Source organism: Piliocolobus tephrosceles, chromosome 18 (genome assembly GCF_002776525.5).
Source record: "Piliocolobus tephrosceles isolate RC106 chromosome 18, ASM277652v3, whole genome shotgun sequence".
In the NCBI taxonomy this organism is placed as follows: Eukaryota; Metazoa; Chordata; class Mammalia; order Primates; family Cercopithecidae; genus Piliocolobus; species Piliocolobus tephrosceles.
The window spans coordinates 67,520,418-67,544,969 of NC_045451.1; the positions used below are offsets into that span (position 1 = coordinate 67,520,418).

Here is a 24,552-nt window from a genome sequence, read left to right on the forward strand (position 1 = left end):
TGCGTCTTTCCACCTCCAGTGCGTCCTTCTTTGGCCCAGCGATCCCTTCGATCAGCACAGTTGCTTCCTCCTCTTTGCTTCCTTAGTTTGTGAGCACCCGGCACTTGGCTTGGCATCTGTGCATACCTGCAGGAATTGATGCCCCGACTGTGGTCCTGTGCCCCTGCTATGTTGTAACCCTTATTGTATGATAAGTGACTAAACCAACCAGCAGGTTTTGAGAATTCCAAGGAAGTGGGTGCAGTTGAGAAACTGAGAAAGCGATGACGGTGCCTGTGATGTATGAATGAGCTTCCATGTAGATATGAGCACTAGACTGAGATGGACATTTTCAGGCTTTACTTAGTTTTCCAGTGACTAATACCACACAGTGATAGTGCATGAAATTAGTTTAGTTGGTCAATATCTGCACTGGAAAAAATGAAATAGAAAAGGAAATAGGTCAGAGTGTATCACACATAATGAGACTGCTTCGTGAAATTTTTGTTACATATATGAGGTATGTGTGTGTACTGGGTAGAGATCTAAATTGTGTTTCTTCATATGGGTTGACATTAAACATTTTTTGGAAAACACTCCCTGAGGAAGTGTCTGTTTCAAATTAGGAGAAGTTTTACTGGGAGGAACAATTGGGAGGGAGGTTTGGGAGAGGAAACGTCAGTTGAACAAAACAGTATTTTGACATGGAGTGACCAAGGCAGTGATTTCCCGAGTTATTAATTTGTACAAGCTAAACTGCAGCTAGGCATTAGTCCCATTGGGTCGTAAGCTTATAGATTACACCTTCTTCATTTTTTTCTATTTTATTTTTCCCTTTCTTTAGTTTTTAGTAAAGGATTTTTTGACAATTTATCCTGTCATATATACTTAAAGAAAAATTTAACTATGCCAGTCTAAAAGGGCTAGGTGTGTACCCAGATCAAGATAAGTTGGTGTCAATGAGGATAAAAATGTGAGAACCTAATGGAGAAGAGCAGTCCTTAGGAAGGAACAGTTGGAGCTCAGTTTTTCTCACCACTCTCTTCTCCCACTATTCGGGGTCTGCACCATCGTCCCACTGTAACCTTCCAACCACACGCCCCCCAGCATGCCTTTTTGGGATGTGCTGACCACATCATTCTTTGAAACTGTTATTCCAGTGTCCTTGCTATTGATAGGCGAATCCCTGAAAAACATGATATAAGACTGTACCATTTAAAATTTGATGAAAAGATCAATACAAATTATCCTCACAACAAGAACTGCCATTCAAAACTTTTAAAGCGACCACTAGAAAGATGGCGGAGCAAGAGCAAAGAAAAATCCCTTTGGTTCCAGAAAATCTGCTGAAAAAGAGGAAGGCCTATCAAGCCCTCAAAGCCACCCAGAGAAAGCAGGCACTTTTGGCAAAGAAGGAGCAGAGGAAAGGAAAAGGGCTCAGGTTTAAGCGACTGGAATCATTCCTACGTGATTCCTGGCAGCAGAAACGTGACAAGGTGCATCTCAGATGACCAGAAGTGAAACCTCACGCCTTGGAATTGCCAGATAACATTCCTCGGCCGTTGTTGTATGCATCGAAAGGATTAATGGCGTGAGTTTACTGGTGCAGAGAACCATTGCAAGACTTCGCCTAAAGAAAATTTTTAGTGGTGTCTTTGTAAAAGTCACCCCCAGAACCTAAAAATGCTGCGTATAGTGGAACATTATGTGACCTGGGGATTTCCAAATCTGAAGTCTATCCGAGAACTCATTTTGAAACGTGGACAAGCCAATGTCAAGAATAAGACCATCCCTGTGACAGACAACACAGCGATTGAGGAGCACCTGGGGAAGTTTGGCGTCATTTGCTTGGAAGACCTCATGCATGAAATTGCCTTCCCAGGGAAGCATCTCCAGGAGATCTCACGGTTCTTGTGCCCTTTCCACCTCTCAGTGGCCCGTCATGCTACCAAAAATAGAGTGGGCTTCCTCAAAGAGATGGGCACACCTGGCTATCGGGGTGAATACATCCATCAGCTCATCTGCCAGCTGAACTAGACCCAGGTGTCAAACTGCGGTAAATTTTTATCAATGAAGTGGAAGCATGTGTTTAATTGTTTTGGGAATTTTTATGAAGTATCTTCAGAGAAGATTATTTCCTGCTTTATCTTTAAAAACTGGAAAGGAAGGGTCAAAGAAAAGACAGTAGCTGGCTGGGCGTGATGGCTCACGCCTGTAATCCCAACACTTTGGGAGGCTGAGGTGGGCGGATCACCTGAGGTTGGGAGTTCGAGATCAGCCTGACCAACATGGAGAGATGCCGTCTCTACTAAAAATACAGAAATTAGCCAGGCATGGTGGCATATGCCTGTAATCCCAGCTACTCGGGAGGCTGAGGCAGGAGAATTGCCAGGCGGAGGTTGCGATGAGCTGAGATCACGCCGTTGCACTCCACCCTGGGCAACAAGCGAAACTCCATCTCAAAGAAAAGAAAAGACAGTAGCTTATGTTCATGGCAAGCACGTCTCATCACAGTCCAGTTCCAAGGAAAAATTCCGGTGTTTTCTACATTGGGTGATGCATCGTCTGAAACCAGCACATTCCGTGGAGGAAGGAGTCCTGCTTTGTTGCATCTATCTTAGGGTTTAATGTTGGTAAATGAGTCACTCTAGCATTTGTACAAGGCTCCCTAAGACTCCTGCAGCACTTGACCAAGCCTAAGGACAAAATTGAATCTGGAGAGTCCTAGGACCTTGTTTTGAAAAACACTGGAAATACACATAGGAAGAAAGGCATACAAATAAATATTCACTTGTCTCTGCAAAAAAAAAAAAAAAAAAAAAAAAAAAAAAAACTTTTAAACCTACTTGCTATGGCTATTGATATATAAATATTAATAGCTATAAAAGCTATTTGCTGTGGGGGAAAAAAAAATCCCTAAAATAGCAAATTTTCTTTCTTTTTTTTTTTTTTTGAGACGGAGTCTCCCTGTGTCGCCCAGGCTGGAGTGCAGTGGCCAGATCTCTGCTCACTGCAAGCTCCGCCTCCCGGGTTTACGCCATTCTCCTGCCTCAGCCTCCCGAGTAGCTGGGACTATAGGCGCCCGCCACCGCGCCCGTCTAGTTTTTTGTATTTTTTAATAGAGATGGGGTTTCACCGTGTTAGCCAGTTTTTTGTATTTTTTAGTAGAGACGGGGTTTCACCATGTTAGCCTGGATGGTCTCCATCTCCTGACCTCGTGATCCGCTCATCTCGGCCTCCCAAAGTGCTGGGATTACAGGCTTGAGCCACCGCGCCCAGCCTGCAAATTTTCTTTTCAGAGCTCAGTTTCTTACTAGCAAATTTTTTTATTCTCTAGGCTTTTCCCGTTGGCCTAAAAATATTGAAATGTTCTCATGTGATCATTCATTCACAGTTGAAGTTGGGGCCACGCGCAGTGGTTCATGCCTGTAAACCCAGCACTTTCAGCAGGCTGATGAGGATGGATCACCTGAGGTCAGGAGTTCGAGACCAGCCTGGCCAACATGATGAAACCCCATCTCTACTAAAAACACAAAAATTAGGCAGGCGTGGTGGTGGGGACACCTGTAATCCCAGCTACTGGGAAGACTGAGGCAGGAGAATTGCTTGAACCTGGGAGGTGGAGGTTGCAGTGAGCCAAGATCGCGCCACTGCACTCCAACCTGGGCGACAAGAGCAAAACTCTGTGTAAAAATAAAAAAAAAGAATTGAAGTTGCCCTTGTAAATGTATTTTGAGGATAAGAAAAAAAATAAGAATCAGCATCTCTTGAGTGAAGAAAGTTATTTAAACTACATTCTTATTATTTACTTTTCCTTTATACCAATAATATATCATTTGCTTTCATGTTTTAGGTAGAGATCATCAATGAGAATGGTTATTAAGACTCTTTTTTTTTTTTTCAGGGCTGTAGTCTGTAACTGGAGAAATCTTTCATGTAGATTGGTGATTTTCAACAGTGGAAGGAAGTTTAAAAAATGCGTTCTGTCTGGGCCCCACCCTCTGAAATTCTGATTGTTTTTATCTAAGATAATATAGCATAATGCCTGTGGCACAGACATTAAGACTTTACAAAGCTGTGATGTGCAGGCAAAGCAATGGCACTTTAAATTTCAATCTGGTGGGTTGGCTTTCCATAGGTGTCCCCATGGGTATTTTCTGTTTCACTTTCCAAAAACACAGTTTTAACCAGTGTTATCATTCTCTATTAAAAGTGTTAGACACAACTCTCAAAGACAACTGTATTTTAAATATACAGGTACAAGAGATTTCTTCATGTAAAAGTTTAATTCCAACTTCTTAAATAATCTAACTGCTATCCATCACAGTTGGACTGACAGTTGGGTTACTCCAACTGTAATTTCCTCTTTAACTAATTTGAGTAGTTCTGCTTTGTTCCATGTATTCTGGTTCATTCTGCCTTTTGTCTAGTCAGAAAATACAGGTTGGCTTCAGTTTCTCCTGGCCTTGAGGTATCTACGTGTCCGTAGTTGATAAGGTCTGGATCTGTGTCCCTGCCCAAATCTCATGTTGAATTGTAATCTGCAGTGCCAGTGGTGGGGCCTGGTGGGAGGTGATTGGATTGTGGAGGTGGAGTTCTCATGAACAGTTTAGCACCACCCACCCTTGTTACTGTATAGTGAGTGAGTTCTCGTGAGATCTGGTTGTTCCAAAGTGTGTAGCACCTCCCTCAGCCCCTTCCTCCTGCTCTGGCCAGGTGATGTGCTAGCTTCTCCTTTGCCTTTTGCCGTGATTGTAAGTTTCCTGAGGCCTCCCCAGAAGCCAAGCAGATGCCAGCATCATGCTTCCTGTGCAGCCTGTGCAACTGTGAGCAATTAAGCGTCTTTTGTTTATGTAATAAATTACCCGGCCTCAGGCATTTCTTTATAGCGATGCCAGGATGGTGTGCCAGACTGTATCAGAGACAAGTGATACAAAGATGACCAAGATACAGTATTTGCCCAGGAAGAAGAATTCCTGTGGCGACCTCTGTCTTATATCAAGAGATAAATGTGAAACAGCGTATCCACAACAGTGTTTGTGAAGACGGTGTGAGTGGCTCCCAACTCTACCAGCAAAGGCTTCAAAGCACTAATGACATTTGAATTGAGTCTTAAAGGATAAATGTATTACTTGGCCTGGCAACGCAGGAGAAAAAGACATTTTGGTCAAAGGTATCAACCTTGTAAAAATGCCACAGTTCGTGAAGGTAGCAAGGTCTGTGTGTTGGTGATGAATTTGCAGGGGTGAGGCTGAAGAAACAAGACTTGGGAGAGAGGGTGTGCGATCTTTTTATGACATGCATAGAGTTGGCACCTCAGCCTTTGCATGGTAGGGAGCCAGCCGAAGGCTACCTCCATGACTGATCTACACTTTGAAAAGACAGGGCAGGTGCAGTGGTCAGGAGTTCGAGACCAGCCTGGCCAACACAGCAAATCCCGGTCTCTACTAAAAAAAAAATAATTAGCCAGGCATGGTGGCACACACCTGTAATCCCAGCTACTCGGGAGGCTGAGGCAGAAGAATTGCTTGAACACAGGAGGCGGAGGTTGCAGTGAGCCGAGATCGTGCCACTACACTCCAGCCTAGGCAACAGAGCAAGACTCCATCTCAAAAAAAAGGAAGATACAACTAATCTATATTCCTTTCACCAGAGATCACCACCACGAACAATTCATTCCAGTCATTTTCCCCTGCAGGTTTTACATACATAGGAAACTTTTACATCCCAATGTTTAATTTAACACTATTAAAAGCATTTCTTATTATAATAAAGACACTCTATTAGTATACTTTTGATGGCTTCAAAATTACTTTTGTTTAGATGCAAAATTAAAATATCAATTTTTTTTTTTTTTTTTTCTTGAGTCAGAGTCTCACTCTGTCACCCAGGCTGAAGCACAGTGGCACGATCTTGGCTCACTGCAAGCTTTTCCTCCTGGGTTAAAGCGATTGTCATGCGTCGGCCTCCCTAGTAGCTGGGACTAAAGGTGAACAGCACCAACCCCGGCTAATTTTTTGTACTTTTACAAAATACAAAGACGGGGTCTCACCATATTGGTCAGGTTGATCTCGAACTCCTGACCTCAGGCAGTCCGCCTGCCTCCGCCTCCCAAAGTGCTGGGATTACAGGCATGGGCCACCGCACCCTGCCTCAAATTGTTTCTTTAATGGTTGTTTCCAAATTTTCATAAATAACTTTGTATGTAACATTTTTGGGCATAAAGTTGTCTAAAATTATTACTTTCATAGGCTAGATACCTTAAGTACACTTAATGATTTAAAACATACTTAACATTAAGACTTTAATGTTGCTATATTGATTTTTAGTAAAAGTACAAAACTTGTGCTTTAGAGTTTAGACATATTCAGGATATAAGATAGTTTTGTTGGATTTGGTGAACGCTTGCCCTAGGAGAATAAAAAATGATGAATTAGTCAAAAATATTCCAGTTTTCTAATTTGCCAGACTCAGTAAATGGTATCTTCACCAACCAAGAAACACAGAAGATACAGGGAGAGCATATTTTGCAGAAAAGATAAGGAGTTCTGTTTGGGACGTGCTGCCTTTGATATCCTGCACTGGGAGAAAATCCAAGTAGAACAGAGTGGACAAGTGAAAATGTGCTATGTAATCAACAAGAGGGGTAGGGAGTCCACCTACCTAGATTTGAGAGCAATTTGGCAAATAATTGTTAGTAAATGTCATAGAAATTCATGGGAGAGAGAAGTTGATAAGAACAGAGGGGTAGAGGATGAAACGGAGGAACACGGCCACCTCCCAGGGTTGGGTACAAGAGGAGCCAGGGAAACAGACTAAGAAAGAGTGATCAGGGAAACCGGGAGATAGTGTTGTCACAGAAGTCTGGAGTGTGAGATTTTCCAGAAAAGAAAGAGGAAAGAATGAATGGTCTGTAGATCCATTACTTAGCACTAGCAGACACATTGTCCCCTTTTGTTATCCCATAATGAAGTTTATAGATAATGTAATCTACTTGTGCACAAAATTTTAGAAATTAATATAATGCCCCAACTATAATATGAAGTGTATTAGTCAGGGTTCTCTAGAGGGACAGAACTAATAGGAGGTATAGATATAGATATAAATATATGTATATAGATATATAGATATAACAGGGAGTTTATAAAGTGTTAGCTTACACTGTTACAAGGTCCCACAATAGGCTGTCTGCAAGCTTGAAGAGCAAGGAGAGCCAGGCTGAGTCTCACCACTGAAGAACGTAGAGTCCGATGTTCGAGGGCAGGAAAAATCCAGCACAGGAGAAAGACGCACACTGGGAGGCAAGGCCCGTCTCTCCTTTCCATATTCCTCTGCCTGCTTTATATTCACTGGCAGCTGATTAGGTGGTGCCCACCAGATTAAAGGTGGATCTGCCTCCCCCAGCCCACTGACTCAAATACTCATCTCTTTTGACAACACTTCACAGACACACCCAGGATCAACATTTGTATCCTCCAATCCAGTTAAAGTGACACTCAGAATTAACCATCACATAAAGGAAAAAGTAAAAGGAAAGTATATTTTATATAATAAGTATTTAAATATGTAAACATTGGGACATGACTAAAACTGACTGAACACATTGAAGGAGTCACTTGGTTGGTCTGATGTGCAGAATTACCATGCATGCTACAAATGGAGAGGGGTCTACTGAGCTGTATTGCTTGTGGTGCTGCAGATGACTTGAATTTCCAGAATGGTGAGTATTTGAACAAAACAATGTATAGTTTTCCCTCAGATTACACTATGGTTGTATTGCTGTGAAGTCCTATGTATAAAAACACATTTTATGAGTACCTATTGTATGATTCCACTTATTTAGAATTCTATAAAGGGCCAGGTTTTTTCCTTCCTTCCTTTCTTCCTTCCTTCCTTCCTTCCTTCCTTCCTTCCTTCCTTCCTTCCTTCCTTCCTTTCTTCCTTTCTTTCTTTCTTTCTCTTTCTCTCTTTCTCTCTCTGTTTCTCTCTTTCTCTCTTTCTTTCTCTCTTTCCCTTTCTTTCTTTCTTTCTTTCTTTCTTTCTTTCTTTCTTTCTTTCTTTCTTTCTTCCTTTCTTTCTTCCTTTCTTTCTTCCTTTCTTCCTTTCTTCCTTTCTTTCCTTTCTTTCCTTTCTTTCCTTTCTTTCCTTTCTTTCTTCCTTTCTTCCTTTCTTTCTTTCTTGACAGAGTCTCACTCTGTCACCCAGGCTGGATTCTCCTCCTTCAGCTTCCCGAGTAGCTGAGATTACAGTCACCCACCACCATACCCAGCTAATTTTTGTATTTTTAGTAGAGACAAGGTTGCACCATGTTGGCCAGGCTGGTCTCGAACTCCTGACCTCAGGTGATCTGTCTGCCTCAGCTTCCCAAAGTGCTGGGATTACAGATGTGAACTACTGTGCCTGGCCTAAAGAGCAAATAAATTTGTAGATTCAGAAAACAAATCATGGTTACCTGGAGATGGATGTAGAGGAAGGGATGGAATTACAAATGCATGTGAGAAGACTTTTGTAACTGATAGAGGTGTATGTGTCCTCAGCTGTCATGATGGTTTCATGTCTGCATACAAACGTCAAAATTCATCAGGTTGGCCGGGCACAGTGGCTCACACCTGTGATTCCAGCACCTTGGGAGGCCAAGGTGGGCGGATCACGAGGTCAGGAGATCGAGACCGTCCTGGCTAACAGGTGAAACCCCATCTCTACTAAAAATGTAAAAAATTAGCCTGGCGCTGTGGCGGGCACCTGTAGTCCCAGCTACTTGGGAGGCTGAGGCAAGAGAATGGCGTGAACCCGGGCGGCAGAGCTTGCAGTGAGCCAAGATAGCGCCACTGCAGTCCGGCCTGGGCTAAAGCGCGAGACTTCTGTCTCAAAAAAAAAAACAAAACTCATCAGGTTGTACATTTAATACATGTGCATTTTATTGTTCATCAGTTATGTTCAATAAATTTTTTTCAATAAATGTTTAATAAAACTGACCAAAAAATCCATTGGATAGCTATGTCTACAACTGCATTCAGCTCTGATAGTTATAAGCAGGTTTTTCTCCTGTGGTGAGTGTCCATCAGGGATTTGAAAGTCCTACATGACACAGGATGGTTCTTTCTTATGCAGGACTGTCCATGCATTTTAGGACTCCTAGCATTCCTGGCCCTGCCAATTAAATGAGCCCTTGCAGCAATCAGAAAGCACTCCCACAGCATTCCAGAACACTCCCTATGGAGTGATACAGTGCAAGGGGAAGCAAGGGTTCACAGCAGCAAGTGCCCCTCCTTCATTTTAGAGTTCTGGCTAAGCAAGAAATCGGGGAAAATAACATAATGGCACGGTAATCGTGACCTCAGTGGGACTCTGTAGTTCTCCCTCCTGTCGGCTGATGGAGTTGTTCCACTGTGTCTGCATAAATTGCTCCAATCCCTTTTTTCCTCAGAACTATAGGTTCTTAGGTTAACTCATTAGACATACGAATGTTGCTGTTCCCCTTAGCACTGGCTCTCATCCAGCCGGTTTTCACCCCACTTACAAATGAAATACGTTCCCTAAAGCTACTTCCAGCCTGATGCTCACATTTACCTCATTCAAACTGTATTTCAAACACAAAGCAAGACATAATGAAAACCTTGAAAGAAGCAACGTCTTATTCTGCATGATTTGTTGTGGCTTTTATACTGATTATATTAGGTCCAAAAGTTTTCCGCATTTCTTCCCAAAAGACTATTTCACTTTAAGTCATGACTGGGGCAAGTGATTTGACATCTACAGCTTCTATTTCTTCATAATTAACACACTTACGAGACACAATAAATAAGGAACCCTAAAATGCTATAAAAGTGTAAGGTCCATCACTACAATGGGCCGTAATTGACTACAGAATGCCTTGGTATATAACAATAGATGAGGTCTTTTTATGCTCAAAATAAGGACAGATGAGGAACATTGCTCCTCTAATAATTATCTGACCTGTTGTTTTAAGGATTCAGGCCACGGATGCTCTTCTTATATATACCTCTATTTTGTTTCATGTTTATTTTTTCTTCTTCTGCATTCTGTCTTCTTACAACCAAACGGAATGGACAGCTTTGAGGTGGACAGAGATAGGCTGGAAGAAGAGAGTTAAATTTAGGGCTCTAAGTTTATGCTCTAATTGGAAGAGAACTAAAGAATTACAATTGATTTTCAGGAAACTATTTGAATGTCTTTCCCTATTCACCCTTTTTCCTCCACTTTCATACATATGTAAAGTCATAATGCGAATTATAAAGTGTTTCTTGGCAGTGACATTTAAAAGATTGTTGGTTACTCTCTGTGTTCATCAGTAATAGATGTATATTGGCTTCTGATATGCTGAGGACTTGATTTAGATTTGTCGTTCATTCAAAGGGACCCATGAAGGCTAAGGGTAGTCAAAAAGGATACTAGATGATTTACAATGTAATTGGAAAATATTCTACTCAGACTAATTTATCAGTATAGGAGTGTCCGAGATTACTTGCTAAAGGCTCTGTTAGATCATTCATGCAATGGGGATGAAGAGGAGAGAGAGGCTATACTTTGTAAGTTCTATATGTTAATAAAATGAGTGCTTGGCCGGGCGCGGTGGCTCGAGCCTGTAATCCCAGCACTTTGAGAGGCCGAGACGGGTGGATCACGAGGTCAGGAGATCAAGACCATCCTGGCTAACACGGTGAAACCCTGTCTCTACTAAAAATACAAAAAAAAAAAAACATTAGCTGGGCATGGTGGCGGGTGCCTGTAGTCCCAGCTACCGGGGAGGCTGAGGCAGGAGAATGGCCTGAACCTGGGAGGCGGAGCTTGCAGTGAGCCGAGATGGTGCCACTGCACTCCAGCCTGGGCGACAGAGCAAGATTTCGTCTCAAAAAAAGAAAGAAAGAAAGAAAGAAAAAGTGTATGATGTGCAGTTCTAGACTTAAGGTGTTGCAAAAGAGACACACAGAAAATTGATTGTGCTTAAGATAGCTGCCACATTTGTTCTGTTTTCTACCACATACCTCACTAGACATGATAAATACTTCTCTCCCAACCTCTTCTGATCCTCCCCACAAATTAAGTTTCATAACAGACTACCAAATTTTGTTCTAGTTCATATTCTTTTTTTTTCCTTCGTAATGCAATGAGTAAACTGTAGTGGCTTTCATTTATGTTTTTGCCTGACTTCAAAAACACTGGAGATATTGTCCATTCTAAAAATGGGCTCATGGATCTTGAGCAGGTAACAGGAAAATGGGGAGACAGTCCTGTGAATTGCAGAGGAGCCTTGAACTGCCCATCCTCACCAGGAGGAACATGGGCCTCCGCTGGCAGGTGACGATGCGCATTACTGCTCTATCCCTCAGAGGACACTGCCTTGTCTCCCTTGACCTGTGATTTTAAAAATTCCCGGTGGTCTTCAGTTTTTCTTATAAATTCTTTTAAATTGGCTCTTAGGGTCTAAACCATTTATTTCTGATCTTGCCTTTTGTTTGTTCAGTAGAACTTGAGACTCTGAATTCTAAAACCACATGGTCAATTTAATTTTTTTTTATGTTTGGTACAGGGTCTTGCTCTGTTGCCCAGGCTGCAGTACAGTGACACAGATCATAGCTCAATGCACCCTCGACCTCCTGGGCTCAAGCAATCCTCCCACCTCAACCTCCAAAACAGCTGGGATGACAGGTGCATGCCACCACTCCTGGCGAATTTTTAAATTTTTTATAGAGACAGAGTTTCACTGTGTTGCCCAGGCTGATCTCGAACTCCTGGGCTCAAGTCACCCACCTGCCTGGGCCTCCCAAAGTGCTGAGATGACAGGTAGGAGCCAACATGCCTGGCCTAATTTTTCAATTGCAGTTTTTCTTAGATGCATGAAGAAAAGTTAAACAGATTTAAACAGAGTTTCTGGAGAAATCAACTGAAGCACTGAAGTTTTATTTTCACAGATTATCATTAGACTATTTTCCTGGGTATTCATTTTATTAAGACTAATTTTCTAAATTCAGGAGTGGATCTTTACACAAAGATTCAGAATCAGAGTATGAAAAGCAATGTGTTTTCACTGATTCTCCTATTCTTTCTGAGATCCAGCAAGAAGAGAACTGGAGGGGTCCCTGAGAGAAAGAAGAGGGCTCCAGGAGGGCACAGCCTGCTTTGATGGTGACAATATGGGAGGGTGTTCTAATAGTCACTCTTCCTAGGGGAACAGTGTATTCCCCTAGGCTGGAGAAAGGAGAGGATCTCTCTGTGTGTCCCAGGAAAGCACAGAGCTGCAGCCTGGGCCCTACCCACAGTCTTTTGCTCTAGACCAGGGATTGGCAAACTTTTTCTGTAAAAGACCAGTTGTAACTGTTTTCTGTTTTGCAGGCCATGTGACCTCTGTTGTAACTACTAACTCCACACGGGCAGCTGGCATGCAGCCACGGACTATACATGAGCAAGTGAAAGGAGCTCTATGTCACTGTGGCTGTGTTTTTAGAAAGCCAGCAGCACTCCAGATTTGTCTGTGGGTTGTAGTTCACTGATCCCTGCTCTAGGTCACGCTTCACATACTCATTGGGCAAGCTGGGTGTAGCCCCTACGTGAATGGTCAAGTTCCCATTCACAGAGTCACCAGATATTTAGAGGCTGGGCTTCCCTAAGTGCCTGTGTTAATCAGGATATGGCCTGGGACATTCCAAGGGAAGTTTTAAAACATACAGCCAGGTAACAGGTGGATCCTTGCATTTCATATGTAGCATTGGGGCCTAAATTCAAACTACAGCATATGACAAAAACCAGATCATCATATCTAAAGCCTATAGGCTTCTCCTGCATTTGAGCAAAGTCTGGCCAATGGATGAATGAATGTGCCTAACAAAATGTATAGCAACATGCATGGGTGATATTCCAAGTATGTAATAACTCTTAAGAAGGCCCAGGTACCTACCAAGAGAAACAGGCCTTAGCGGTAGACAACTAGCATGATTTTGTACGGGTGAGCACTTGCTGAAAAGAAGTTGTCAGTAAATGGTAGCAGAGTGCATGCACACACGCATTCATCTATTTACAAAAATATATATACATATATACATACATACTTTTTTTTCAGAGCATATTGAGACCACTTGAGCTTCTCAACAGGCATTTCTACATTACAAATCTTCAGCTTCCCTCACCTGCCTCCCCCCAGAACCTCTGCTGGACTCCCCCTCCTTCCCACACATCAACTTCTCCATTTCTAAAAGCTTCCTGGCCCCTGCCTTCAAAAATGCCAAGATATTCTTCATTCTGTAACAATAGCCATTTTATTGAATACAATATTTTGTATTTGATGTATAGGTCATTTTCTTCAGAAAAGGTAGATTGTCATGCAGGCTACGAGATTGGATAACCAATAAACTTCAGTCATTCTGAAGTTAATCTCGCTCTCTTTTCTTTCTTCTCTGAATTCTAAGTTCAGCTTTGTTGTTATTTTCCAAAAATACATTATTACAACATCCTATGGGTCTTATACATAATGAGATTGGCAAGTGAACCTATTTGGCAAATTCCCATAAAACCTTTGGTGATTTAAAGGATCAAGGTTCCCTATTAGTCTACAATGACCTACTTGTTTTTCTTTCTCCTTTTTGTATGTACACACACACACATACTTCTGTGGTTTTATATTTTATTCAAAAATAATTGAAAAATTTTAAATGATTCTTAAATTAAGAAATAACAAATGGAAAATTAGAAACAGACATTAGCCAGGTGTCTGGTAGGTGGAGGGGTCTGTGAACTGGGGATGACAATTAAATTAGGTTAATTTAGACAAACTTCAGAATTCACCAGAGGGAGAAATTTGTATGTATGTGACCAATAAATATTTATTGAAAGTAAATAGACTATTTGTTTCCTACCTGTTCTTGTCATCCGGGTGTTATATAAGGTTAACTTTGTGGAGTCAGGTGTATCCACTTATAAAATCTGCCTTGATTTGGGAAGAGGTGCGTTTTGTTGTTGTTGTTGTTGTTGTTTTTAACCAGTAACTCCCCACCTGAAGCAAGACTTCAGAAATGGAAAAAAACTGGATCACTTTGTTGCTTTCGGAGTTTTTTCTCTGTCACTTGGAGACTGGAAAAGACAAGGTGGCTGCCAACTCAAGGATTTCCGCCTTCTGGAGGCCACGTAGCCCAAGCATCTGTGTTTGCTTCAGAACACTGTCTGAGGCTAAAATGGTCCTGGCAGTTGTCTCTTGGACAATACTTACAACTTAAGGACTCTGGATCTTCCTGAAATTGTATATGATATTTCTCCCCTACCTCCCTCTTCCCAGTCTTCTGTTTCCTTTTGTCTTCTATAATAGCAGAGCTTTGTTATCTTTTTAGAACTGGCACTGCTTGGAACAGGTTTCTACAATTTGGAGGCTTATGAGAAGGGAAACTAGAGAACAGTGATTAACTTTAGATGATGTATTTAGGAATACAATTTTTTTTTTTTTTTTTTTTTGAGTCAGAGTCTCACTCTGTCGCCCAGGCTGGAGTGCGATGACGTAATCTCGTCTCACTGCAACCTCCGCCTCCTGAGTTCAAGCGATTTTCCTGCCTCAACCTCCTGAGTAGCTGGGATTACAAGCGCCTGCCACCAAGCCTGGCTAATGTTTGTATTTTTAGTAGAGACAGGGTTTTCCCATGTTGGCCAGGCTGGTCTCGAACTCCTGACCTCAGGTGATCCACCCGCCTTGGCCTTCCAAAGTACTGGAATTATAGGTGTGAGCCACCATGCCCAGCCTGTAAATTATTAAGCCTATACAATAACTTTCTGAAATATGTTTCTTCAATACAGCATTCACTTTAAAAAGCTCATTATTCTAAGCAAAGTAACTCCGGAATGGAAAACCAAATATGATACGTTCTCACTGAGATCTAAGCAACGAGGACGCAAAGACATACAGTGTGATATAATGGACTTTGGGGACTTGGAGGGAGGGTGAGGAATAAAAGACTATGTATTGGGTACAGTGCACACTGCTCCGTTGACTAGTGCACTAAAATCTCAGAATTCACCATTATAGAATTCAACCATGTAACCAAAAACCACTCGTACCACCAAAGTGATTGAAATAAAAAATAAAAAGCATTTCCATATATACTTACAATTCTTTTGTGTTTATGCATTTAATATTTACTCATGTGAAACATGCATCATGCTAGACCCTGTGACAGACTGAGGGATGTCAGAATTAATCTAATGTCATTTCTAATTCCAAGTAGTTTAAAATTAGATAATTGAGATAAGTCATGTCTTCCAGCCAGTGAACTACAAGATGATAAGTGGTAGGTGTTGGCAGATCCTTTTCATCTGGGAGGATCAGGAATGATATCCTAGAGAAAGTACTACTGACTTCAGTTCCTGATTTGTCTGTTCAAGTCTTTAGCTCATTAAAAAATACAGTAGTTTCTGCTCAAGGAAATAAGAGCAGATACAAATAAATGGAAAAGCATTCCATGCTCATGGATAGGAAGAATCAGTATTGTGAAAATGGCCATACTGCCCAAAGTTATTTGTAGATTCAGCACTATCTTCATCAAGCTGCCATGGACTTTCTTCACAGAATTAGAAAAAAACTACTTTAAATTTCGTATGGAACCAAAAAAGAGCCCATATAGCCAAGAAAATCCTAAGCTAAAAGAACAAAGCTGGAGGCATCATGCTAACGTTTGACTTCAAACTATACTACAAGGCTACAGTAACCAAAACAGCATGGTCCTGTTACCAAAACAGATATATAGACAAATGGAACAGAACAGAGGCCTCAGAAATAACACCACACATCTACAACCATCTGATCTTTGACAAACCTGGCAAAAACAAGCAATGAGGAAAGGATTACCTATTTAATAAATAGTGTTGGGAAAACTGGCTAGCCATATGCAGAAAACTGAACCTGGACCCCTTCCTTACACCTTATACAAACATTAACTCAAGATGGATTAAAGACTTAAACATAAAACCTAAACCATAAAAACCCTGGAAGAAAACCTAGGCAATGTCATTCAGGACATCGGCATGGGCAAAGATTTCATGATTAAAACACCAAAAGCAATGGCAACAAAAGCCAGAATTGACAAATGGGATCTAATTAAACTAAAGAGCTTCTGCACAGCAAAAGAAACTATCATCAGAGTGAACAGGCACCCTACAGAATGGGAGAAAAATTTTGCAATCTATCCATCTGACAAAGGGCTAATATCCAGAATCTACAAAGAACTTAAGGAAATTTACAAGAAACGAAAAAAACCCGTCAAAAAATGACTGAAGGGTATGAACAGACACTTCTCAAAAGAAGACATTTGTGCAGCCAACAAACATATGAAAAAAAGCTCATCATCACTGGTCATTAGAGAAATGCAAACCAAAACCACAATGAGATACCATCTCATGCCAGTTAGAATGGTGATCATTAAAAAGTCAGGCAACAACAAATGTTGGAGAGGATGTGGAGGAATAGGAGCACTTTTACACTGTGGGAGTGTAAATTAGTTCAACTATTGTGGAAGACAGTGTGGCAATTCCTCAAGGATCTAGAGCAAGAAATACCATTTGATCCAGCAATCCCATTACTGGGTATATTCCCAAAGGATTATAAGTCATTCTACTATAAAGATACACATACACATATATTTATTGCAGCACTGTTGACAAAAGCAAAGACTTGGAACCAGCCCAGATGCCCATCAGTGATAGATTAGATAAAGAAAATGTGGCACATATACACCATGGAATACTATGCAGCCATAAAAAAGGATGAGTTCATGTTCTTTGCAGGGACATGGATGAAGCTGGAAACCATCATTCTCAGCAAACTAACACAAGAAAAGAAAACCAAACACCACATGTTCTCACTCATAAATGGGAGTTGAACAATGAGAACACATGGACATAGGGAGGGGAACATCACACACTGGGACCTGTCAGGGGATGGGGGTCTAGGGGAGGGATAGCATTAGGAGAAATATCTAATGTAGATGAGGGGTTGATGGGTGCTGCAGACCACCATGGCACATGTATACCTATGTAACAAACCTGCATATTCTGCACATGCATCCCAGAATTTAATTAATTTTAAAAAATACTGTGGTTTGATTATTACTGAATTTTGAAAGTTCTTTATGTATTCTGGATGTAAGTACTTTATCAGATATATGATTTGCCAATATTTTCTTGAAGTATGTGGCTTTTCATTCTTTTGTCTATGTCTTTTGAAGAGCAGAAGAATTGTAAGTCATGGATTGTGCTTTTTGTGTCCTATCTTTGAACTATGCCTAAGCCAAGGTCACAAAGATTTTTATTTTCTTTTGTGTTTTCTTCTAGAAGTTTTAAAAGGTTTTAGATTTTACATTTAGGTCCATGATCTATTTTGAGTTAATTTTTGTATGGGTGTGTGGTATGAAGTATGGATGGAAGGCGTTTAAAATTTTTTTGCATGTGAATTTCTAGTTGTTCCGGTACTATTTATTGAAAAGGTGATCTTTTCCACAGTTAGCTGCCTTTGCACCTTTGTTGAAAATTAATTAACAACACATGTGTTAGTGTATTTTTGGGCTCTATTCTGTTCTAATCTGAGTCTATTTGTTGGCAGTACCACATCGCTTTCTTACTATAATTTTATAACAAGTCTTGAGGCATATAGTATAAGCGTGCTGACTTTCTTCTTTTTCACAGTAGTTTTGGCTATTTCAGGTTCTTTGCATTTTCATATGAGCTTTAGAAAGCTCATCAATTTATATGAAGAAAGCCTGCTAGGATTTTGGTTGAGATTTCATTTGAATCTTGAATATATTGATCAACTTGGGGAGAATTGACATCTTTTTTTTTAATGTGACTTTTAAAATTTGCTATATAATGTACACGTTTTGGGGGTACCTAAGATAATTTAATATATAGATATAATTTGTAGAAATCGAATCAGTGTAATTGAGAGATCCATAACCTTAAATATTTATCTTTTCTTTATTCCAAAAACATTCAAATTATTCTCTTCTTAGCTATATTGAAATGTATGATAAATTATTATAAATTGGCCACTGGTCACCATACTGATCTATCAAACACTGGATCTTATTTCCTCTGACTGTAAATTTGTATCCTTTAATTAACCTCTCTTCATCCTCTACCCTTTCTAGCCTCTGGTAACTATCAATCTACCTTTTATTTTAATGAGATTCATAGTTTTAGTTCCTGCAAATGAGTGAAAACATGAGATATTTGTCTTTCTGTACTTCGCTTATTTCATTTAACATAATGACGTCCAGTTCCATCCATGTTGCTGCAAACGACCAGCTTTCGTTCTTTTTAATGGCTGAGTAATATTCCATTGTGTAGGTATACCACATTTTCCTTATCCATTTATCCATCCATTGATGAGCATTTAGGTTGATTTCCATATTTGGCTATTGTGCTATAATAGACATGAGAGTGCAAATATCTCTTTGATATATTGATTTCCTTTTATATATGTGCAGTAGTGGAATTGCTGGATCATAGATCATACGATAGTTCTTTTTTTTCTTTTTTTTTAAGGTGGAGTCTCACTCTGTCACCCAGGCTGGAGTGCAGTGGCGCGATCTCAGCTCACTGCAACCTGTGCCTCCTGGATTCAATTAATTCTCCTGTTTCAGCCTTCTGAGTAGCTGGGAGTACAGGTGCCTGCCACCACGTCTGGCTACTTTTTGTATTTTTAATAGAGACAGTGTTTCACCATGTTGGCCAGGCTGGTTTTGAACTCCTGACCTCAAGTGATCTGCCCACCTTGGCCTCCCAAAGTGCTAGAATTACAGGCTTTAGCCACCGTGCCTAGCCTATTTTTTGTTTTTTGAGGAACTTCTATACACTTTTTCATAGTGGCTATAGTAATTTACATAACATCTTAAAATACTAAATCTTCCAATCTTTGAACAAGTTATATCTCTTCCTTAATTTAGATATTCTTTAATTTCTCAGCAATGTTTGCAGTGTTCACTGTACAGATCTTGTACATCTTTTGTAGAATATTTCATGCTGTTGTAAATGGCATTGTTTTTAAAGTTTTGATTGCTCACTGCTAATACATAGAAATAAAATTACTGCTCTTTCTGTATTACTCAGGTATCATAACTTTGCTAAATTCACATATTAATTTTAGTTGCTTTTAATGTATTCTATAAGATTTTCTAAATATAAAATTTTTATGATATCTACATAGAGATAGTTTATTTATTTCTTTCCAATCTGGATACTTTTTCTATCTTTTTCTTGCCTGATTGTATTGGTTAGAACTTCTAGTACAATGTTGAACAGAAGTGGTGAGAGCAATCATCCAGGTCTTCTCTTTGACCCTAAGAAAAAAAATTTAGTCTTTAGTCAGTAAATATGATAGTACTGTTTTTCCTAGATTCCCTTTACAGGTTGAGGTAGTACCCTTCTATTTCTAAGTTGCTAAGGATTTTTTTACAGGAATGGATACTGGATTTTGTCAAGTACTTTTTCCCCATATATTGTGATCATGTGGTTTTTATTTTTTCCTCTGTTAATATGATGAATTCCATTAATTATTTTTCAAATGTTAAATCATCCCGGTAGTCCCAGGATGAACTCCATTTGGTTATGATGCATTATATTTTTTATGTAGAGTTAGATTGATTTGCTAAAATTTTGTTAATTAATACTTGTGTGTATGTATATAGGGGGCATTGGCTGATGGCTTCCTTTTCATGTTATGTCTGTCTTGTTTTGGTATTTTGATAATGCTGCTCACATAGAATGAGTTAGTGAGTGTTCTCTCCTGTTCAATTTTCTGAAAGAGCTTTTGAAGAACTTTTTTTAAAGAAGAAAAATAAAAAGAAATTATTTTTTTCTTTTCTTTTCTTTTCTTTTTTTTTTTGAGACGGAGTCTTGCTCTGTTGCCCGGGCTGGAGTGCAGTGGCCGGATCTCAGCTCACTGCAAGCTCCGCCTCCCGGGTTTAGGCCATTCTCCTGCCTCAGCCTCCCGAGTAGCTGGGACTACAGATGCCCTCCACCTCGCCCGGTTTGTTTTTTTTTTTTTTGTATTTTTAGTAGAGACGGGGTTTCACCGTGTTAGCCAGGATGGTCTCGATCTCCTGACCTCGTGGTCCGCCCGTCTCGGCCTCCCAAAGTGCTGGGATTACAGGCTTGAGCCACCGCGCCCGGCTATTTTTTCTTAAATGTTTGTAGTAATTCTCTGACGAAGCCATCTGCACCTGGAGTTTTCTTGGTAGAAAAGTTTTAAATTACAAGTTAAATTTCTTTAATAGATAAAGGGCTATTCAGGTTATCTATTTCTTCTCGAGTGAGCTTTGGTAGATTGTGTTTTACAAGGAATTTATCTTTTACAGTAAGTTGGTGAGCTTGTTGGCATAAAGTTTTTTGTCATATTCCAATATTTTTCATTGAATATCAGTAAAATTTGTAGTGATGTCACCTCTCTCACTGCTGATATTACTAATTTGTGACTTCTCTTTTTCCTGATCCATCTGAATAAAGGTTTATTAATTGTATTGATCTTTTCTAAAAACAAGCATTTGGTTTCATTGATTTATTCTTTTTTTTTTCTGTTTTCTGCTTCATTGTTTTTGGTTCTGGCACTTGTTATTTCCTATTTTTTCTGCTTATTTTGGATTTAGTTTGCTATTTTTCTCTTTTAAGATCAAAGCTGAAGTCATTGCTTGGACATTATAGGTATTTAATATTACAAATTTCCCTCCAACCACTGCTTTAGCTATGTCCCACAAATTTTGTTATGGTACAGTTTTAATACTTTCATACTTTCTGGTTTCATTTTTATTTCTCTTTTAACCCATTGGGTAATTAGAAGTATGCTACTTTGTTTCAAATTATTCCAGGATTTTCCAGATATCTTTCCATTATAGATTTGTAATTTAATTTGGTTGTAGTCAAAGAACGTATTTCTATGATTTGGATCCTTTTAAATTTATTGACACTTTTTGCATACACTAAATAGTATCTATACTGGTATATGTTCTATGTGTACTTGAAAAGAATGTGTATTCTGTTATTAATGGGTGAAATGTTTTATAAATGTCAAATAAGTTGTCTTTTATATACTCACTTATTTAGTATCTACCTGTTCCATAGATTATTGACAGAGGGTTTTTTAGAAAAAGTTATTTATTTATATTTTTAGAGACGTGGTCTTGCTATGTTGCCCAGGCTGGTCTCAAACCTCTGAGCTAACACTGTCTTCCTGCTTCAGTCTCCTGAATAGCCAGAACTGCAGGGATATCAGGCACATACCACCATGCCCAGCTGAAAGAGGGGTTTTGAAATGTTTTACTGTAATTGTGGTTTTTGTCTATTTTTCCTGGCTATTCTCTGAGTTTTTGCTGTATCTGTTTTGAAGCTCTTGTTAGTATGTAAAATTTGAAGATTGTTATTTCTTCTTCATTTATCATATTGATTATTATAAAATGATTTGCTTAATCTACAGAAATCTTTTTGCTCTGTAATAAAATTTTTCCTGGATTAATATAGGCACTACAACTTTCATTTGATTTGTTTTAGCATGGCATGGTATTTTTTATCCTTTAATTTTAAGCAATTTATGTCCAGCATACTGTTCTGTCTTGCTTTTTAATCTGGTCTGATAACCTTTGCCTTTTTTTTTTTTGAAATGGAGTTTCACTCTTGTTGCCCAGGCTGGAATGCAATGGCACGATCTCAGCTCACTGCAACCTCTGCCTCCCAGGTTCAAGCAATTCTCTTTCCTCAGCCTCCTGAGTAGCTGAGATTACAGGTGCCTGCCACCACACCCGGCTAATTTTTGCATTTTTAGTAGAGATGGGGTTTCACCATGTTGGCCAGGCTGGTCTCAAACTCCTGACCTCAGGTGATCCGCCCACCTCAGCCTCCTAAAGTGCTGCGATTACTGGCTTGAGCCACCACGCCTGGCCACCTTTTCTTTTTAATTGAGAGGTTTAGACCATTTATACTTTGGTGTGATTATTGATGTGGTTGTGTTTAAATATTATTTTTATTTGCTTTATATTTTTCCTTTTTTAAAAAACTTTTTTGGAGACAGAGTCTCACTGTGTCGCCGGGCTGGAGTGCAGTGGCAAGATCTTGACTCACTGCAACTTCTGCCTCCCGCGTTCAAGCAGTTCTTCTGCCTCAGTCTCCCGAGTAGCTGGGACTACAGGTGCATGCCGCCATGCCTCGCTAATTTTTGTTTTGTTTTGTTTTTTTGTATTTTAGTAGAGACAGGTTTTTACCATGTTGCCCAGGCTGGTGTCGAACTCCTGAGCTCAGGCAATCTGCCCACCTCGGCCTCCCAAAGTGCTGGGATTACAGGTGTGAGCCACTGTGCCTGACTATTTTTCCTTTTTTCATTCTTCTTTTTCTTCTTTTTTTGGCTTCTTTTGGTTTAATTGAGTATTATTTGCTTAAGATCTCTTTGTTGTGTTATTTTAGTGATTCCTTTAAGCTATGGATTATAATTTTTATCAGTTTACCTTGAAGTAAATTATCTGAGGTTAAAAATAAACTGAGTGGATTAATGGCATAGTAGACATAGCACAAGAAAAAGATTAGTGAACTTTTAGGCAAAAGCAGTACAAACTTTCCAAAATAAAATGTAAAAAAAGATTGAAAAATATATATGCAAAAAGAATAGTCATATAGTCAAGTATGACTATATTTTTATTTGTCATATATATATGACAAAAATTTTATAACAGTCCACTTCTGTATCTCCTTCTCCCTTGCAGGCCTTTCTGCTGTTGTCATGCATTTTTATTATTTTTGTTTTAAACAATCAATTAACTTTTAAGGAGATTTAAGTAATCAGAAAATAGTTTCATATTTCACCTTGAGGTTATGGTTCCTGATGCTCTTCATTCTCATTATAGATTCATATTTCCATTTGGTGTCATTTTCCTTCTGCTTGAAGGATTTCGTTTAACATTTCTTATAGGGAAGATCTGCTGCTGCTGAATCTTTCATCATTTTTATGTCTGAAAAAGACTTTATTTCTCTTTTATTTTCGAAGGATATTTTCTTTGGGTTGATAATTTTTCTTTAAGTACTTAAAAGATGTTGTTATGCTGTCTTTCAGATTGCATTGTTTCTGACAAAAACATCTGCTGGCGTCCTTGTCTGTGTTCCTCTGTACATACAGTTTTTTTGTTTGTTTTCCTCTGATTGATTTTTTAAGACTTTTTTCTTTATTGCTAATTTAAATAAGTTGATTACAGTGCACCATAAGTTGATTACAATGCACCATTTCTTCATGTTTCTTATCCTTTGAGTTTATTGAGCTCCTAGAATCTGTGGTTTTTGTGTTTTCATCTTTACATTAGGATGTTTAGAAAATTTCCCTTGTGTTTTCTTAAGATGTCAGTATTTTCTCTGACTTCTTAAACATGCAGAATAAAGTTGTAATAACTGTTTTCACGTCCTTGTGTACTCATTCTGTCATCTGTCATTACTAGGTTCATTTGTAGTGACTGAATTTTCTCCACATTATGGGTCCTATTCTCTTGTTTATTTGCAAGCCTCGTCATTTTTTTATTGGAATTTGCAGTGTGGATTTTTTTTATTAGGGTCTGGATACTTTTATGGTTCTATAAATATTTTTGAGCTTTGTTCTGGCACTTGAAAACTATTTGATTCTTTCATATCTTACTTTTAAGATTTGTCAGGTAAGACCAGAGCATTTAGTCTAAGAAAAAGCTTTTCCCCACTCTAGAGGCAAAACTCTTCTGAATACTCTATCCAAGGTCCTATAAATTATGAACTTTTCCACTCAGGCTGGTGAGAACACAAACAATTTCTGACCCTCGGTCATTACTGGGATCCTGTTATCTGATTCTTCCAGTGATTTTCCCTGACTGAGGGTAGTTTCCATATATGAATTTGCTGTTTCTACTCAGCTGAAAACTTGACTGGGCTCCTCTGAGGAGCTGCAGAGTTCTCTGTCTTTGGAGATTTCTCTTCACCAGTATCCTGTTCTGTGAGCTCCAGGGCGTCCTTGATTCCTGGCTCTGTTTCCTAAACTCAGACCACCAGGCTCAGCTGGGTTCCCTGCTTCTGCACCATGGCCTGGAAGCTCTCCCTAAGCAATAAACTGGGGCTATTGTAGGGCTCAACTTGTTTATTCCCTGTTCCTCCAAGATCACTGTTTTCAGCTTCCTGACATTCAATATCTTGAGAATCGTTTCATATGTTTTGTGTATGTATGTGTGTGTGTTTTTCATTTCAAGTGGGAAGTGAGTCTGGTTCCTGTGACTCCATCTTGACTGGAAGCTGACACATTTATGAGGCCATCTGACATCCTCCTATTGGTCACAGGGGCTCTGTTTATTTATTTTTTCACTTTTTTTTCTCTGTGTGTTTCTGTTTATTCACCAGTGTGGTTTTTTCACCAGTACCTAATTTATTGTTAATTCCACTCATTGGAGGTATTATTTCACATATTGTATTTTTATGCATAAAAATTTCATCATTTATGTCTTCTTTTTCCTTATTATATTCATGTTATATTTTAAAGCATTAAATGTTTTGAGTATTTTTATTATAGCTGTTTTAACATTTTTTCTGCTAACTCCA

At 39.4% G+C, this 24,552-nt stretch overlaps 1 protein-coding gene and 1 pseudogene across 1 annotated transcript in view; both read left to right on the forward strand.

Annotated features, from left to right (window-relative positions):
* Nucleotides 1–24,552, forward strand: part of ARHGAP28 (Rho GTPase activating protein 28) — a 190,120-nt gene that overhangs the window by 59,518 nt on the left and 106,050 nt on the right. The gene's annotated exons all lie outside the window — the stretch shown is intronic.
* On the forward strand, nucleotides 1,272–2,019 carry LOC111553567 (annotated as a pseudogene).